Below are 20,584 nucleotides of genomic sequence, written 5' to 3' on the forward strand. Positions count from 1 at the left end.
TAGAAGTGAAAGTCACAGGGTCTTCTAAGACCTTAAAATCCGAGGTCCTGAGTGACAGTTAGCGTCAGAGCGATTAAGGACTCGCACCGCTACGGCTCTGAGAGCCATACATAGGTCGCACTTTGAAGCACTTCATCAGAAACTGCTATCGTCTCTACATGAAAGAAAAATATTCTTGCATAGGACGTTCAACAACAAAGAAAAATATTTATTGTGCAATACGAGTTAAGTTTAAATAGCCACCAAGGAATTGCCCACCAACTCCTGTAAATATTACGTGTAATACATATATTGTAAAGTACATTTCCATATTTTCCGGAGATTTTTTTCAAACATGTGAATATATCTGAAGATGTGAAATCAGATCAAAGTATAGAATGCCCAACCATGAAAATGCGTCAATAAAGCAAACATTATTTCATGTTGTTCATCAGTATTAAATTATATTGCACTAATATTAATACTGTTCGGTGGAAGTTTGTTTGATCTGTTTCACATCCCTTCGATAATTTTCCACTCATATCGAGACATCATCAGATGTACGTGAAAAGCCACAAATTCAGATCTATGGATGACACTCGGGGCCGTAGCATCGGGGATTCTTTATCGTGGCAACGCTTGCCGCGGCATGGGACCTCTTACTGACTCATCCGAAAGACCCGCGACTCTCATTTCTAAATCCCAATTGTTATGTAAAGGAATGACCACTACCTATTTTTACGTCTTGGGTCGAAAGCGGCCACAGCACGACCTCAACTCGAACTCACGACAACGAAGCCAACTCAAATTACTGATCTACCTCGTCTAGTACTGCTAAAGTGGAATCATGAATACATCTGTGGAAAAGTGTTTGTGACTTCTCCGTTTTATTCTAGTTCATAAGTTGGCTTTATATGGACCATGCGCGGGAACGAACGGTTTTAGATGAGAACAGAACAGTTTGGTCTTCGGCTTATGAACGGAACGCTAAACAGTTTGAAGGAACGTACCGATTCTACTTGAAAATAAACGGTTCATGTGGTGTAGCAGTACGCTTAAGGTAGTCTCTATCCTTACATGCGTCTACTTAATTCTTATTATACCCCCCGCAACAAGTTGTGGGGGTATACTGAAATCGGGTTGTCCGTCTGTCTGTCTGTCCGTCCGTCCGTCTGTAGACGCAATGGTTTCCGGGCTCTAAAGCATTATCCTTTCCACCTACAGTCACCACATCATACATATGGACTACCCATGGGATGAAGATGTTCCCTATCGATTTTGGGGTCAAAGGTCAAGCGCACTGGACATCGAAGTAGCAATATGGTTTCCGGGCTCTAAAGCGTTATCCTTTCCACCTACAGTCACCACATCATACATATGGACTACCCATGGGATGAAGATGTTCCCTATCGATTTTGGGGTCAAAGGTCAAGCGCACTGGACATCGAAGTAGCAATATGGTTTCCGGGCTCTAAAGCGTTATCCTTTCCACCTACAGTCACCATATCATACATATGGACTACCCATGGGATGAAGATGTTCCCTATCTATTTTGGGGTCAAAAGGTCAAAGGTCACGCGCACTGGACATCGAAGTAGCAATATGGTTTCCATTTATATTCTTTAACGGTTTTTTTCATCGCATGGAGATGCTGTGTTCCTGGATAATCCAGTTCTCCCTACAAACTAGAATACCCTTGGTTTGTCATGCCATTTGTTTTTTACACTCAGAAAAGATGTAGTTTATACCTATTACGAACACCCTTTGGGAGATTGGGGTAAGTGGGGGGTATTCTTAGTGAGCATTGCTCACAGTACCTCTTGTTGAGTGTAAAACTACAAGTTTCGTATTATTCTGAAGTTAAAGAAATTTTTTCGAATAAAATAATTATTTTCAATACATGTCGTGGTCGTCCGTTCATGCCTCTTTTTATTTGAAAAAATATTTTTTCATAATGACTTCCCAATAATGTCCAAAAATCATGCCATGCAGTACCTGCCTTCCTTATATTTTCCTTTCTTTTTTTTTTTTTTTTTTCTTTTTCTTTTTTTTTTTTTTAATTCAAAATGATATTCTAAACATTCTGATGGGTAAAATGCAAATTAGTTTAGAATTGTTGCTGTAATTATCATATTAAATAATTAGATAGTATGTTTTACCTTTCCTATGTTGATGTCTTCGATCATTGGATATACCCACGGTCACAGACTCCAAGAGTACCTTAGAACCTAATAGTATCTCAAACCATGGCTCAGCCAAACCCTTAATTTTCAAGAATATTTTTGAAATGACAGTCATATTTTGACCAATCACAGTAACGATAACAGATTTCGATATTGTAATGGCTGCATCCCGTGGGGATCCGGGTTAGAATAGGCTCTCAGTAACCCCTTGCTTGTCGTAAGAGGCGACTAAATGGGGCGGTCCTTCGGATGAGACCGCAAAAACCGAGGTCCCGTGTCACAGCAGGTGTGCCACGATAAAGATCCCTCCCTGTTCAATGGCCATAAGCGCCGAGCATAGGCCTAAATTTTGCAACCCTTCACCGGCAGTGGTGACGTCTCCATATGAGTGAAATATTCTCAAGAGGGACTTTAAACATTATACAATCAATCATGTAATGGTTGCACCAACGGCTAAATGTTTACACTTGGTAACAGACATAAAAGCTGAAAGGTCACTCTTTTAGAAACAGGTCAAGCATATAAATATGAAATGAAACTTGTAATTCTTTGATTGATACATGCATCAAACACAGAATTATAAGTTTTATTTCTTATCATTTAACTATGTTTTTTAAATAGAAAAACAAATAAGTTTCTCCCATCAAAAAAGCTTGAATTGACGATTTTGAAAGGGCGCGTAGGAATACATATATCTGTAACAATGAAAACAACAACAATATGACATGCCTGTGCGTTCAGGTCAGGTACAGTTACTGTACAGAATTAAATGGATTATACGCCAAATTGATGATGGTTAAAATCTGAATTAGATATAAAGGAAGACAACAAGTGGTGACTGGAATTATGCTGTATTGTGTTGGAGGAGACGTTGAACTCTGGTTGTGTCATAGGAACGGTGGAATGCAACTCGACTCCATTTCAATATCAAGTAAAAAAAAACTTAACACCTCTTCATCTAAAATGCACTCGTTGACTGAGCCCCACATTCATCAATATCTCCCAGATCAGAAGTCGCCGCTTGCTCCGTCTGTTGTCGAACTCGTAAAGCAGACGATACCGGGAACTCGTGTAATTTGTATACTTGTGGTCTACGTCATCACTAAGACTCTTTATGTTGTATCTGTAAATTAATTTGTATTTTATTCACATCTTTGGTTGTGTTTATTTTTTATAGCTATAAAAAACAAAAATCAAACGAATGTTTTTCGTTTATAATGCTTGTGTGGAAATTTCCGTTCTATAAATAGCGCTAAAATTAGAACGGGGAAGACGCATTCCAGAGAAAAGTAGTCCTGCGTGCTTAGTGCAGATGAACTCCGAACGAATTTTTTTTTTTTTTTTTTACTAAGAAATCAAACGAATTTTTCATCCAATCAGCATCGTTGTTAAGTCATCACTTTAGAAGTTATTATATGATTTATGTATCATATGAAATACGCCTTAACAACAGAGGATATGCTTGCAAATTCTGTATCAATAACCTTAGTTGCATTGGCTGTTCTGTCAGTTTTCCCCATCGGCAACCCTCTGGTTATTCTTCTACGAGCCACACTTTGATCTCTGAGTGTTTTTATTTTTTATCCACAAAAATTATAGGAGCTTCCCGATTGGTTGAATCCCGTGGGGATCCGGGTTAGAATAGGTCCTCAGTACCCCTAATTGATTGTCGTAAGAGGCGACTAAATGGGGCGGTCCTTCGGATGAGACCACAAAAACCGAGGCCCCGTGTCACAGCAGGTGTGACACGATATTTAATATCCCTCCCTGCTCAATGGCCATAAGCGATGAGCATAAATTTTGCAGCCCTTCACCGGCAGTGGTGACGTCTCCATATGAGTGAAATATTCTCGAGCGGAACGTTAAACAATAATCAATCAACCGAAGTTGAGGGCTCTCTTAATCATAAAATCACGGCTATGATGTAGTGTAAGCTTTTCGTTATCCTTACTAACTGTTATAATTGTCGTTTCCTCATGAATGAGAATTTCGACAAAATCAAAAATAGAAGGGAAAATATAGAAATGAATTTCCTTTCTGGAATACTGTAACATGAGGGTAATTTATAAGAACCGCAATGCTTCCCATCGTAATACCTTTTCAAAACTGAAATTTATTTTTTTAGGTAGCAGGGGACAGTTTCGCATTTTTCAAAAAATGGAAATACCCCATATTTGAAGTGATATTACATGTGTAAAATTGTATACAATAATTTTAGGATGCATGTCAAATGTAGCTGAGTGCTTAATAAAAATGTTGATATACAACATGTAGGTGTCACCATGATTCCTAGCATATAGATGGATGCAAATACGAAACTAAGACACGTGGTCAGTTGCTGAAGAAATTCCGGTGAAAACATACAGGGTCTAGCAAAAGGTCTGTAGCTGTGAGGGAAGGTGGATGGACCCATATGAGAGGTAGATTTTTTAGAAGGGCAGATGGGGTTCTTGATTGTGCACAGTGTCTAAATCCCCATGTTTGGTACTGTGATGGTGTGGGGGTGGTGCGGATTAGCCCAATTGAGCGAAAATCAAAGCAAAAAAGGGGAACCTGCTCAGAGAATGTTTTGTGCACCAGCACCAGTATTTATAGATTACATGTAATTTAGGGTCATAATTTATTAACTACACTAATATGAAATACAAGTATTGACATAAAAGGGAAATATGATTTTTCATTAGTCTATCATAATCTGACTTCCACATGTTTCAAAACCAAAGAAACTGTCCCCTGCCACCTTAATGTATGCGACTTGAATTCGTATTTCTTGGTGTAGGCACTTGTACCAAGTTTATTCGGAATTGAGGATTCTTACCTCCGGTACTCCACGACGTACAATGAACATGTATAGCAGAAAACCGCTACATTTTTGTAGTGACACATAAAAAAACTTGGCAGTTATGAGTGAACACTATGTAAGCAGTTACTTTCAAAAATTATTCTTTTTCAATGTGATTTTTTCTCCTTTCTAGGAGAAGAACATACGTCAAAAAGTGTTCAGCCAGGACCAATAACTCCTATTTACAATGTCAGTTCATTTCTATACAGGGTGATTATAGGGAAAATATGACATTATATCTGACGTTTCTTTGTGTCATAAGATTAATGACATGAGACCTGCATGCAAATTAAACGTTCTAAATATTCATATTGATTCATGATAACAACAACAGATGGCCGATCACATTAAATGCAAAAAAAAAAGTTAATCAGTGTAAAATATTGTTAATTTGTGAAATTGTACAGCACGGTTAACCACAATGAAAACCATAATACTTGTTTGTGAATTCCATGTGTACTTGCATGACACTTCATATTTACTTCCTCCACGTCCCCTGACATACAAACGTTAAATCATCGGTTCAGACTTCCATTCTGTAACTTAGAATTGATGAGTGATTGACAACTGATGGACCTTTAGTCGTTTTGCTAACTCCTATTCACGATCTAAGACATAGATTGATTTATTATTTAAAATACGAAATTTTTAAAACCGCACATGTTTCCTTGATAGGAAATTTTGAATTCCAATTTTGAAAATGTTTCATCCATTTTATTTCTATAGACAAGACACCCTTTCGTCTTCCAATTGTAATTAACGCCCTATCAACATTAGTTCTCTAAAGTGCTTTTCAAATGTGAGAGAAAAGATAATATAAAATCGATGTGCACATACATGTGAATAAAATATTGGTTTGAGACGGGGGAGGGGGGACTAACCCTTTTCAACAGTGTATTGCGACAGCATTGCATACATTCCAACACTGGTAAACGCTGCAGGTTTTTCACCATTTCTGTTATCGACGTAAAGAAATGACGTTATTCACTGAGACGCGTTTCTGTGCACGTACACACTCATCATGGCGTGCATGCAGTCTTTGTCCAATGCATGGCATACCAATGTATTTTTTCTGATATTCTTCATTCAGTAAACTAAAGGCATCAACTTTGAATTTTTCTGTTGTTGTTTTATTTTATTTTTTTTTAAATTCACAGGACCAAATACAAACCTTTGTGAATATACAATTTCCTCATGCTTTGTAACCGAAACTAATGCTATTTTTCGCCTAGTTTTTGGACGTTCTCTATGAACTTGTGGTCCTGTCTCCTGTTCAGGGTAAGAACGTGCGTCAACACACTCGTTTCGAGACAAAACTTTGTACTTGAATGATATATATTTTCACGCAAATGTAGAAACACAAATGTCAAAATTAGAACAGTAAAATATCGTCTCTCTCTCTATTCCTACGAATTGTATAAATATGAATAAATATATTGTAGAGATTTTTTAATTGGAAATTACATGTACATGTATAATACCTCATGCAAAACAAATAAAAGATATAAAAAATGAGTATCTTTGCCAATCATGTAGGTTATCCACGACTGCCATTTTTTATGCAAGCAACCTAAATATTTATTCCTTAATTGATGAGTGCCTTTCTGTTCGAAAATATTTTAGTAGATAAAATTATAAAATAAAGGCCCACAGAACTTATTGGTCACCTGAATAATAGTGAAAAAGTATCACTACTGCCATAGGCTATGAAATCTAGAAAAAATTTCCTGTTCTGAATACCTAAGCTAAATTCTAATGTTCAGCAACAGTATAAAACAAGATGTGTTTTTAAAACTTCACTGCCTTCAAAAGTGCATACACTGATAAAAGGCTTTTAATAATAGGTGTATCAACATTAAAACATCAAAAGATATGACTAATTTGGATTCATCCTAAAGTCATAACTAACCCTAGGTTATGATCAAAATTCACTATTTTCTGTACATCCTTTTCTGCTATTCCTAAGTATGCATTTAGATTTTATACAGTATCGGCAAACTTCACATAAATACTATATACTAAGTTTGGGGGTCAGAACCCTTACTCTGGGGATCATGAAATTGACAATTTTGGTAAAAGACTACCTGCTCTATCCATTTAGTTTCAATTTAGTATCAATAGCACTTAACAAGATGTTATTTAAGTGTTTTACACATAAACACTATATAACAAGTTTGGCCCCGCCCTGAGGTCAGAACTCCTGCTCCGGGGATCATGAAATTTACAAGTTTGGTAGAGGTCTTCCTGCTCTACATCACTATACATTTAGTATTTCTTACATGTGTGTGGTTCTTGAGAAGATTTTTGAAAATTGGTCAATTTTGCCCTGCCTCTAAGGCCCAAGGGGTACTGAAGGCCTCCCCTTGTTTCAAAGATCCTTCATACCAAATTTGAAATGAATTGGACTGGTAGTTATCAAGAAGATTTTAAAAATGTTCAATTGTTAACGGACAACGCACGACGACGGACAACCAATTTCAACAGGTCACCAGAGTCTACGCAAGTGACCTAAAAATGGAAAAGCTGAAAATATAACTGATTGACTATTTATTTAGAATACACTCGACTGAGTTTATTCAAATTTTGGTCAGCAGAAGGAAACATGAAGAGAGTTGCACAAATTTTAGTATAAAATCCCTTTCTAAACGAAATAGATCGATTATCCTAGTTCAAGAGGAAAATAGTTTCAACAGAACGTGATAATCAATGCAAAGTTGTAAGATGTTTATATAAGGAGGTCCTGCTTCGGGTTAGAATCACCATTGTCTGAAGGACTGCAAAATTTAGGCCTTTACTCGGCGCTTATGACCTTTGAGCATTGAGGGATCTTTATCGTGCCACACCTGCTGTGACACGGGGCCTCGGTTTTTGCCGTCTCATTCGAAGGACCCTCCCCCAATTAGTCGCCTCTTACGACAAACAAGGGGTACATAGGACCTATTCTAATCAGGATCGTCTGTTCGAAAAATCCCCCACATACATGTATAGTGACGACATAAGCTCTAAGTAGAATGGTAAAAATCTGAGTCATTTAGCGAAGTTTTCTGATCGCACCAAGGTCAACCACGACAAGGGATCACTCTCACTTCTAATACCAAATGCTTTCCCAGGGAACAATTTACGGAAGCATATTAGGGCCGCGGCAGTATCTTTTTTTAGTTTGTTATGACAAATTATAGTAATTTGTTATAACAAACTAGTAATTTGTTATAACAAATTAATAATCTGTTATAACAAATTATCAATCTGTTATAACAAATTATTAATCTGTTATAACAAACTAAAAATAGATACTGCTGCGGTCCTAATATGCTTCCGTAACAATTACTTCACGAAATGTCTCAGTTTTGCCGCGGCTTGAAATCGATCCCTGGTCTACATTTACAGCGCATGCGCTCTACCGATTTATTCACCGACGGTTCATAGAAAAACAAATATTCATTGTATGCTTAATATCCATCTTTCAGTAGAAATGAAAACGGCACTATTCCTGTAAGCCATGTATACTTAATTTAGCATGGAAAAATACGTCTTCACTGATAAACTTCCGCCGCGATGGTGTAGAGGTTAGAGCGTTTGTCCCGCATGCGGAAGGCCGGGGTTAGAATACTGGCCGCGACAGACCGAAGTCGTAAAAACAGTTAGTTACAGTTCCATCGCTAAACGCTCCACATCAGATGTAAAATGTCACGGGTCCTCGGAGATGGTTTTAAACATGGATGTCCCGTGTCACAGTAGGCGTGGCACGCTAAAGAACCCTCACTGCTCAATGGTCGTAAGCGCCAAGCAAAGGTCTAAATTTGAAGCCCTTCATCGGTCTTGGTGACGTTTCCATATGAGTGAAAAATTCTCGAGAGAGGCGTTAAAGAAGATACAATCAATCAATCAATCCATTGTTACTTCTTCAAAATATATGCTGTATACACTTCTAATATAACAAATGAATATAAATGTTATCATGAACATGTATTAATAGGAGATGGTATGGCTATTTGATATTTGTACAATGTATACAGTATGATGTTATATATAATTATGGTGTGTGATATATACATGTATTACATATGCAACCTATGAAATGTACATGGATCCCTCTAAAGAACTCATCGTTAAATTACAAAAGTATATGAATGACCTAAAAATAGTTCATTTCAATAAATCAATAAATAATTTATTATGCTGAATTTATCATTATATGCTCGTAAATTGACGGAAATACATGTATGCATGTATTTGAATAAATTTTTGGCTGCATCAAAAGATTTGTTTTTATTATTATGAAAATGTCTTCAAAATATACGTTGACAAATTACAAAGATAACGTAGAAGAAAAATGTAAATGCACTGAATACAGTGTTCACTTGCGCTCTGATTTATATAATTTATAAACCACGAAACCAAAGAGCACTGAATACTGGAAACGGGCATCACGTCTTCCAGGAAATTGACCACGTGGTCTCAGAACATTGATGTTTATAGAACATTATATCCCATTTGTATTATCCGAGGGGCAGTTATAAGTCAAAGGTAGGTAATAGTAGTTTCCTTTTAATAGAATAAGACTAAGGTCAAACTTTTTATGATCCGGAGTATCAAGTGATTAAATGTTTCTACTTTCGTTTTAGAATTCTTGAAATATTGTAACTAAATATCAAGTGAACCACGAAAGTAACGATCGATAGATTCACATGGATGAAAAGATGTAAAACTAAGGCTATTCATTGGAACTGTGAATGTAAATGCATTGTTTTATTATCAGTATATATGTTCGTCAGCATAAATAGTCATATTTTGTTATGATTAAGGTCTAATTTTAGATTACTTGGAATTTATTATGATGTCAAAGTACTGTGTTTTATAAATTTTACGTGAGTGAATATCTATGCGGATGCTCATTTTCTGCGTTTGAAATTGGTCTTTTATTATTTTTTTTCCGGTAAAATTTACAATGATTTTTTAAGATACCACCCACACTGTAAAATGACTAAACCCGTCAATTAAATAAAAAAAATAAAAAGTATTAAGGTATAAAATAAAAAAGTATGAAACTATAAAATAAAAAGGTATGAAACAGTAAACTAAAAAGTATGAAACAATAAAATCAAAAAGTATGAAACTATAAAATTGAAAATGTATGAAACTATAAAATAAAAAGGATGAAATAAAAGAGTATGAAACTGTAAAATAAAGTTTGAAGCAGTAAACTAAAAAAGTATGAAACTTTAAAATAAAAAGAGTATGAAACAATAAAATAAAAACGTATGAAACTATGAAATAGTGATTCATTGATAATATTTTGTTTAACGTCCCTCTCGAGAATTTTTCACTCATGTGGAGACGTTGAAACTATAAAATAAAAAAAAAATGAAACTCAGTTAATTTTCGGTAGTGTTCATTCACATGCATGTCATTTAATTCAGCAAATTATTCAATGTGAGCAAATTGAACCCATCCAAATAACAATACCAAAATTTATCATTAAAAAAATGGATGAACAATTTACCAATCGTGTATTTGTGGAAGAAATTGTCAAAATACATGTATTCTTATGTGACGAAGTATTTCCAGCTATCACACGATGTTTGATTAGTGAAGAATTGAAATGAATTAAAACTAGGCTATTGATTTTAGATTACGCTTCACAAACAGCAAAATATTCCTGTACAGGACATCAATGCCTTTCTTTTAATATGCAGTAAGCACGTGTCAATTAATGTGCGGGAGATTTGTTTACGTTGACATATGTCATCTTATGTTCCATTCAAGAATCCCCCCCCCCCCCCCTCATACGGTGACATGACAAGCTGATGATGATGGTGTAGATTTATAGTGCAGACTGCCCAAGCTGTAAGTTTTGTCAAGAGCGTAGTAATGACAGCTGTTTATTTTACTTACGCCTACGTGACATGGGACCTCCGATTTTGAGGTTTGAAAGACCTGCGACTTTCGCTTCTAATATCGAGCGTTTGGCGAAGCAACAGTCACAACTTAAAGGATGGTTGGTTGTATATTGTTTAACGTCCCGCTAGAGAATCTCTCACTCATGGAGACGTCTGCAATGTATAGGTTCTGACGCGAGCTCACGATCGAGAAATGAACCCGTGACCTCCCGGTTGCGAAGTGAGCGCCCTGTCCACAAAACTACCACCACCAGAGAGAGAGAATGCGAGGGGGGGATGCTTAATCAAATCCTTTACTACAGTAGGATTTTGAGGGGATGAAGGTTTTACATGAAATGATTTTGCAAGAATGAGAAATCTACATGTTGGATATCCTTTAAATAAATCGCACATAATAAACCCCCCCCCACCTCATTTCATAAATTTGTTACAATAAATTATCATTCTGTAACTTTTCTACATAGGAATCTTCGAACATAAAGCGTGTTTAGGGGAAATTTACTATTTGTATGTCGTTTGCGACAATTGAACCATTTACAATTGATAAACTTTAAATATGATCATCAGAATCCCATCGTTGTGAAATTCTCTACACCATACCATATTATTTCAATTCAAAACTTTAAATATATTTCACTACATACGAAATTTGGAAGGGACTTTTTCCCGGCGGAGGAAGTTTCAAAAGAAAAAAGATGGAAATCAGTAGTTTCTTAAGCACGAAAAAGTCTCAAGTGACACGATAAGAAAATGCCATATTTAGAATTTATCCTAGTAAATTAGTTAAATAACATAATGTTACCTATTTATTTAGTACAATCATGATGGAGATCCGATCGCGCTAATTGTGATATAAAACATCTGTGTATAAAAATTCTATATACATAAAGGTCAAATTTAATACGTAGATCTTATCGACCATTTCACATTACAATACTGACTTTATAAACCAATCGACGTAACATACAGGTACCGAAGACATACGTTAGACAAACTATTTATATCAGCATCACGTTGATTCAAAATTTAACTGGACAGATACAATGGGTATTGCAGCGATCTTAGTTCATTTCATTTTGGTTTGTTGGTTGTACAGATGTATATTCTTCAAGAATATTTCACTTAATAATTTGTACTTACATACATATGTCTATGCCTTAGTTTCCTCACGCAAAGAAAACAATGTATCAAAAGTTTATAATTTCAAAGACCAAACTCATTCAAGTATTTAGTACGAATTGAGTAATTTAATTAATAAACAATTAAAAATTTCCATATGACATGAGAAGCGATTATTCACTAGAAGTTAAGTACACTGTAATTGGACCCTGTTATACAAATCATACTTACCAGTTATGCATTACACAATTATCTGTTTATTGCTGTTTTGTTTTTGCTGGCTTTTTTTTTTTTTTTTTTTTTTTTTTTTTTGCTGCTTGTTTTGGATTTTGTGAGTTTTTTCTTCTTTTTTTAAAACTATTTGTGGTGGATGTGTTTGTTTATACCTTAATTAACAATGAATATGTATATATACAGACACTTATATTCACACTTGTGTATCGATCTTAAGTTAGGCCAAAATATCCATAATTACATGTACATCTGATATCTATGAGGTATATCTGTTTGTATTATGTAAACTATTAGCATGTGCATTTTAAATCTTGAACTTAAAAAAAAAATTAATTAACACATTGACATCCATTCCGCCGATGTTAAGATTTGTCACACTGATTATCTTCCTAAGTGCAAGGTTTGTGATCCCCCACCTTTCTCACATTGGCTCAAATGCTGACAAAATACGTCAAAATAGCCAACCCGACATTAATTTAAGACAGTCAACTGACACAGATCAAACGTGGAAATGTACAAACCTGCATGTACCCTGTAAGACCACATTTCTTAAATTTATTGATGTACGGATTTAAATAAAAATATTAGGGTCGGTCGAGAAAAAAAAAATGAACATTCTAAATATCTATCGTTGTTTTATTTTCAATAAATCATTAACATTGTTTTGTGAGTACAAATAAACAAAACATGTATTACATATTAGATAAAAAAAATTCTTTAGAATGACTAGTATGTTATGAATTTTTGGTAAAAAAAAAAAAAAAATCCGATTTCAAATTTAGTGTATAACTATTATCTATGTTACACTTTGGTAGAACATAAGCTGAGAAAATGTGTAAGGTCATCTCTCTTTGATGCTGTATAAGTTCAACAAAGATTTTACATTTAATATTGTAAATATAATTTAAAAATAAACTAATTTAAGCACTATTACAATTTATGTAATAATTCCATTTTTAATTTCAGAATATTCCTACCCAATTGAATTATTTTGACACCAACTTTCCCCACATAGACACTGCCTTTGGAATATGCATATTTTCTGAGTTTCATCTGGGAATTGGTCATATTTTTTACGGGCGTTCATTATAGTATCAAAAACGTCTAACAAATTCTCACACTGTTCTATTCCCTGTTCGCATTGATGCACGTATATGTTTTCAAATACGCATGACATGTACTGCTGTGGTATAAAGTCACTAGTTAGAATAATCTAACTGTGTCTCGGGAGGGCCATCCCCTCATCCGTAAACACCCAAATAGCACTGCAAGAATACCGCAAATTGTATGAGAACTATTTTTTTCGATCAATTCCTTTTTTCGTGATGAAATGGCATCTATTTTGTTGACAAGAACGATATAGGTATCGTTACTGTCATCGTGGCCATATCTGTTTACATGGTTTTTAAAGATACGGAATAAAGATCTTTCGCAAAACGAATAGTGATTACCAAATACATATTAATAGATTTTCGTTTTACGATTTCTATTTGTAAAATTTAAAATGCATTTTATTTTTATTTTTGGTTTGACATGTTGGGTAGAATCAGTGGAATAAAAAAAAAAACAACAACGTAAAAATTTGCATTTTCCCCCCGATACCCTAGAAATTAGGGTCGGCGGATCCGTAAACCAAGAAATAAGAAAACTGACCTTACATGTAATGTAAACATACTATGCAGGAACAGCTGCATTGTTGACAGAAGTATACCTCATGACTATTATACATTTAACCCAAAGTAATGAATTCAACGCCCAAGAAAACTGCCAAAATCTTCAAAAAGTGTCATTCATTACCAAAATCTTTACTGTGTGTTTGTTTTTATCAATATTTCTTTGCTTTTATACAAATCTTTTTATAAAAGTACACATTAATTTTTGTGTTATTGCTAAAATATATCTTCGAGAAATGAAAGAAAAAGAGCTTAATTAGGGAGATAATATGTGGGTAATAGGTATTATATTGTAATGTTAGGAAAACTATATCACTATACATTAAGCAGGATCAGTGGAGAAAAGCGGACACTCGATAAATTGTTTTAGTAAGTATGGTAAACATAGCGTCTACAGTACATCTTGAGGTCCTGCTTTCAAAAACGCGTTTAAAATTCTTTTAATGATAGAATACTGCAAATTACGTGTTCTGTCACTTCACATGATATTATTAATGTTAAAAACCTGACAAGATCAGAATTTGTTTAATTGTCGTTTCATTTGAAATATTTGCATTATTTTGAATTCCGCCCATATCTTATTAGATAAATTTAGAATAAGATTGTAAGTTAACCATTTCTTATTTTATGTCTCTGAAGATTTTACTGCGAAAGCAAAAATTAAATAATTTCTACCGTTTACTTCATATTTAACTTCGTGTTTGGTTTTTATAGGTTATAAATTACAGCATCCTTATATGCCGTTATATACAGTAGTTTAATGCACCCATTTATCTACCATTTAGATTGACATTTGTGCTTGTTATTACAGTAGTTAACTCCATTCACTATACATGTTGTTATAGTAGTCTGATTCACGCCCTCACGTGCTGTTACTTTACTTAATCTTACACCATTACATACTTTTACATGCGGATACACTAGTTTACCCCACTTCTTTATATGTCATTACATAATTACGTCACAGTAGTTTACCCCACTTCTTTATATTTCAATACATAATTACGTCACAGTAGTTTACCCTACTTCTTTATATGTCATTACATAATTACGTCACAGTAGTTTACTCCACTTCTTTATATCTCATTACATAATTACGTCACAGTAGTTTACCCCACTTCTTTATATGTCATTACATAATTACGTCACAGTAGTTTACCCCACTTCGTCAGGATATTACATAATTACACCACATTAGTTTACCCCAATCGTAACAATTCGGCTATTTCCGTAACGCAAATGAACCTTGTATGTGGACCGACGCCATCAGAGTCTGTTGCTGTGTGTACACAAATGTAGCTATGACGTCACAGTCGTACGTTACAATATGAAACGCGAGCTTTCAAATGCATCTAAGCTATCATACATATCATTTTCCACTTATATGTTTATGTATTATCTTCAGTGAATAAGACATTGATGATACCAAAACTGAATCTGTGGTGAAAATATAAATAACATATAATACAGGTATTCGGTTCTGGTCGTTTAACCTCATCCACAGCCCTGCGCGCTTCCGGCGAAGAAATACATCGATTGGATGCAATTCTAGCGCCGATCCACGTCCGAGTATTCTTACTGGTACTACGGAAAAAGACGAGTGCGTGATCTGATTGCGTCAGGATATTACATAATTACGTCACAGTAGTTTACCTCACTTCGTCTGGATCAGTCGTACCTACTCGGCTATTTCCGTAACTGCAAATGTACCTCGTATGTGGATGGACGCCATCAGATTTGGCTGCCATGTGTACACAAATGTAACTATGACGTCACAGTTATACGTTACAATATGAAACGCGAGCTTTTAAAATGCATGAAAGATACACATATCTAAGGTATTATACAAATGTACCACTATCAATTTCTATTGATATGAATATGTATTAGCGTGAATAAGATATTAATGACACTAAAACTGAATCTGTGGTGAAAATCTAAAGAACACATTATACAAGGATATGGTTATAGCCTTTTAACTTCATCCACATGCGCGCTTCCGGCGAAGAAATGCATCGACTTGATGCAATTCTTGCGCCGATCCACGTCTGATTCTTCATACCGGTTATGGAAAAAGACGAGCGCGTGATTTGATTGCGTCAGGATATTACATGATTACGTCACAGTAGTTTGATACACCCTTCACTTCATGCGTTGATACCATGGTTACGATGATTTACTTCACATTCGTGTATGCTGTTATAGTATTTTAATGCACTCCCTAACAAGCTGTTACAGTAGTTTGCTTCACACCCTTTATTCTGTAACAATAATCATGCATGCATAAAACAGTCATTTATTTAACCACAAACACCAGTCTATAGGAAACAGGATATTTCAGCTGTGTATTATATTAATCACATTTGTGACATCAGTTATGTGAAAAAATACGAAAAGTGCACATGGTTACTTTAAATACATTGCAGTTCAATAGAGGACTTTTTTATGATCATGATTCTTTAATCAAAATATCTTAATATGAATTGATACGGTAAACGATAGTATTATTCTCTCATTTTATTTTTTGCAACCCATCCGATCGTAAGATTAATATACGTCAGTTTTCTTGGTACGAATGATACACACCTTGAAATTTAAAAGAACCGAGCTATCTGGATTATTTTCATGAGAATATTCTCGCGTGTGATTATGTATAATACCTTATTATGATTTCAATAAGAAAACAAATGTCATTTTTAAAACTAGGTCATTTAAAATTATATAGCCCATGTTACTGTAGATTATTTGAATATTGATGTCCATTAAGGATACAGTATAATCTATAAGTATCTATTATCTATTGATCTGATCATTTGTCTGAATTTAAAAACGATCGTCCCTTTGTAACTGTGCATTTATTCAAATGTATCTATCATGTTTAATATGACGAATTTCTATCACAATATGTATGTGGTAATGGGATGCTAATAAAATGGTTCCATCTATGCGGAAATTATATTCAAATGTATGTTATTTATATCTAATTGTCTGTCATCTTTCCGACATTGATTAAGCGTCTTCCACAAATTCTCATATTTATTGTACCAAGCACTCACATTGACATAATCATTTACAAAAGTTTGCTCTTAAAAGAAGTTCACTAAGCGATGGATGAGAAAATTAATGAGTCTCGCTAAGACAGGAACAAATCTGAGGAAAATTGCATGTCTACAAATTAAAGACCGGATGACATATATTATTCGGATATGCATAATTCGATATTTAAATCTCTTTAAAGTGTTCTGTCAGTGGATATTCACAGATTTACGTTACTAATTAGCTTTATATATCGAGACCACATTCACAAATAAACGGGACTAGAACTCATTTCTTGGAATATGAACATCAAGCATCATAATTACTCCAGCATTAAAATTTCCATGCCGTAATTAAATAATAACTTAATTAAAATGCAAATTGCTATTGAGTAGTTACTGTTATGTCATATTTCTTTATTCTTGATAACATTATGGCTTCATGATTAGCAAAATTTTCAAAATACTACGTATTTATGCCACATCTTGCCCTGTATTATGTGTTCTTATAAATGAACGTTTAATATAGAATTAGAAAAAACCGCCTCCTTTTTCAGATATGAACCAATTAAGCACATAAAGCATTATTTTATAGTATGGTCAATCTGATTTCATGTAAACAGGACGATATTGTCAATTTGAAATTTTGCAGTATTTATTGATAATATGATATATTGAGTGAATTTAACGCTCAATATTTAAAGAAATAAAATTGATGCCCATCATAACAAGTGTTTATCAAAACCAGAAGTCATGTACAATATCCGTTTGTTTTTCTTCTTATTCAAAATACGACATGTTTAGTGTTGAATAATATTTAGCAGCTCTGGTTTGGATTCTTTAGCAAAGATTCTATTTTTAATAAATGTATATTATTCTATTTTTAATAAATGTATATTAATTAACAAAACAAGTAAAATTTCAATTGATCTATACATTTATTAAGAATTTCTGCATAGAAGACGTATCATTTTGAATTCGTTCAATAAAGCGCAGCGCATGCGCACCTCAATGACGCCTTCAGCTTCTAAACGCTACAGCTCGGTCATATACATGGTCAACTGGTTTTTTGAAAACAAGTATTGCTTACACAAGAATAGCAAACCTTGTTAAAAGTTTTAAAACATTTCAATATATCATAAACGTTATCCAGCCTACAAAAATACAAAATGAAGTCCTCCGTGTCATTCGCTGCCTGGCAGGTGTACTTTTAACAGCATGCCCCCATTTTTACAATCGGTCATTTGTAACATATCATACTTCGTACATTAAACAAAGTTGACTTTATCATCTATAGTTCATTAAGATTTATCTGTCAGTGTGTGAGATGTATGTCACTACTCTGATACTTGCGGTGACTAAGCGGTCTGTCGCTCGTTACGTAACTGGCTTCGATTATCGATTCCGGTGCTGAAGCGTCTAGAACGTTTAAATATGTTGATTGTTTGTTTTACGCCCCGTCGAAAATTTTTCACTCATATTGAGACGTCACCAACTGTAAGTAAAGCCGTACATTTAGACCTATGATTATCGCTTACGGCCTGTAGCAGTGATAGTTCTTTAACATGCCAACGCCTGCCGATTTCATAAGGTCCTATCCTAAAGACCCGTGGTTTTCACTTTTAAATGCGAGCGTTTGGCAAAGGAAATCTGTTCAAGAAGTAATACGTTGTTTATTAAACAAGAGGGCCATGGGCCTAGAATCGCTCTTCTGATACATTGTAGATCAGGCAAAAATTCTCACTAACCAAGATTCATCAATTAACAAGGTTTTAAAGATTTCCTATATCATAAGCAATACTTTTGTCAAAAGTAGTGTTCAAGTTTTTTTTTGTTTTTTTTTAGATACGATGTACATGTAGACTTGATGATGGGCATTTCTTGTACCGTAAGCAGTACTCTTGTCAGAAATAAAAGCAAAATTATGTCACAGTGACCTACCTTTTAGCTGATGCACTCTGAGAAGCCAAGATACATCAACTTAATAAGTTTGATGGATCTAAGTCACTTAGTATCTGAAATATCTAAATATAGCCATGAAATTCAACAAGAGGCCCATGGGCCACATCGCTCACCTGAGTCACCTTGGTCCATATCAGAAGATTTTCCATATCTATTTGCATGTAAATCCGTAGTCCCTATTATGGACCCAAACCTACCCCTGGAGGCCATGGTTTTTGCAAACTTGAATCTACACTATGTCAGAAAGCTTTCATGTAAATGTGAACTTCTTTGGCCCAATGGTTCTTGAGAAGATTTTTAAAGATTTTCCCTATATATTTGTATGTAAAACTTTGATCCCCTATTGTGGCCCCATCCGACCCCCGGGGGCCATGATTTTAACAATTTAGAATCTGCACTACCTAATAAAACTTATCTATAAATTTCATCTTTTCTGGCCCAGTGGTTCTTGAGAAGATTTTTTAATGACCCTACCCTATTTTTACCTTTTCTTGATTATCTCCCCTTGGAAGGTGGCCTGGCCCTTTATTTTCACAATTTTGGAATTCCCTTTACCTAAGGATGTTTTGTGCCAAATTGGTTGAAATTGGCCCAGTGGTTGTTGAGAAGAAGTTGAAAATGTGAAAAGTTTACAGACGGACGGACGCCGGAATACGGGTGATCAGAAAAGCTCACTTGGGCTTTCAGCTCAGGTGAGCTAAAAGTATATCACAGTGACCTACATCTTAATTGACACACTCCGAGGACTCAAGATACATCAACTGAAACAGGTTCATGATTCTAGGCCTCTTAGCATTTGATTTAGATATAGCTTTGAAGTTAAACAAAGATGCATCAACTGACAAAGTTTGATGGTCCTAGCTTTCATAGTGTTTAACATATGCATCTAAAATTGAAAATGTGAAATTTTAATGTCAGCAAAATTCAAAAAGTAGGTCACTGTGACCTACTTTTTTGTATAAATATGTTTCGAGGCCTCTAGACGCATCAACTTACAAGGTTGATGATTCTAAACCTCTCGGTATCTGAAATAACAACCTAAAATGTATTCATAAATGATAAGCCATAAGATTCAGAAAGTAGGTCATGGTGACATACTTTTTACATGACGCACTTTAAGGTCCCATGATCCATCAACTGACAACTTTTGATGATCATAAGCTCAAGTGTCCAAGATATGCATCAAAATCCATTTAATAATAATTACCTGCGAAATTCAAAAAGTAGGTCACCATGACCTACTTTTGAGACAACATGATATTAGGTCCTAAGATGCATCAACTGACATAATTTGATGATCCTAGTCCTTATACTAAGCAAAACATCAAAGTTTTAACAAAACAAAATTTAGGGTCAACTTTGAAGTGACCTTGAGACCACACCCTTTGCCCCAGGATGATGCCTTGAACAATTTTTTTTTATCTACAACCTATCCTCATCCTAATGCATAAGTTTGGTGATAATTTGCCCAGTGGTTCTTGAGAAGATTTTTTAGCAACCATTACTTTTGTTTGCATTTTCCTCATTATCTCCCCTTGTTAAAGGGTCACAACCCTAGTTTTAGTACAAATCAAAGCCCTTGGGCCAAGGATACCCTGTGACAAATTTGACAAAAATTGGTCAAGGGGTTCTTGAGATATAGCCCTTTTTCAAAAAA

At 34.8% G+C, this 20,584-nt stretch overlaps 1 long non-coding RNA gene across 1 annotated transcript; it reads left to right on the top strand.

Annotated features, from left to right (window-relative positions):
• The first annotated feature begins 9,296 nt into the window (after window positions 1-9,296).
• LOC130047100 (uncharacterized) lies at window positions 9,297-18,901 on the top strand. The gene is made up of 2 exons (XR_008796144.1): window positions 9,297-9,531; window positions 18,811-18,901. It is a non-coding gene; the product is annotated as an uncharacterized LOC130047100 (long non-coding RNA).
• The last annotated feature ends 1,683 nt before the right edge of the window (window positions 18,902-20,584 follow it).

The sequence above is a fragment of the Ostrea edulis genome, chromosome 6 (assembly GCF_947568905.1).
Source record: "Ostrea edulis chromosome 6, xbOstEdul1.1, whole genome shotgun sequence".
In the NCBI taxonomy this organism is placed as follows: domain Eukaryota; kingdom Metazoa; phylum Mollusca; class Bivalvia; order Ostreida; family Ostreidae; genus Ostrea; species Ostrea edulis.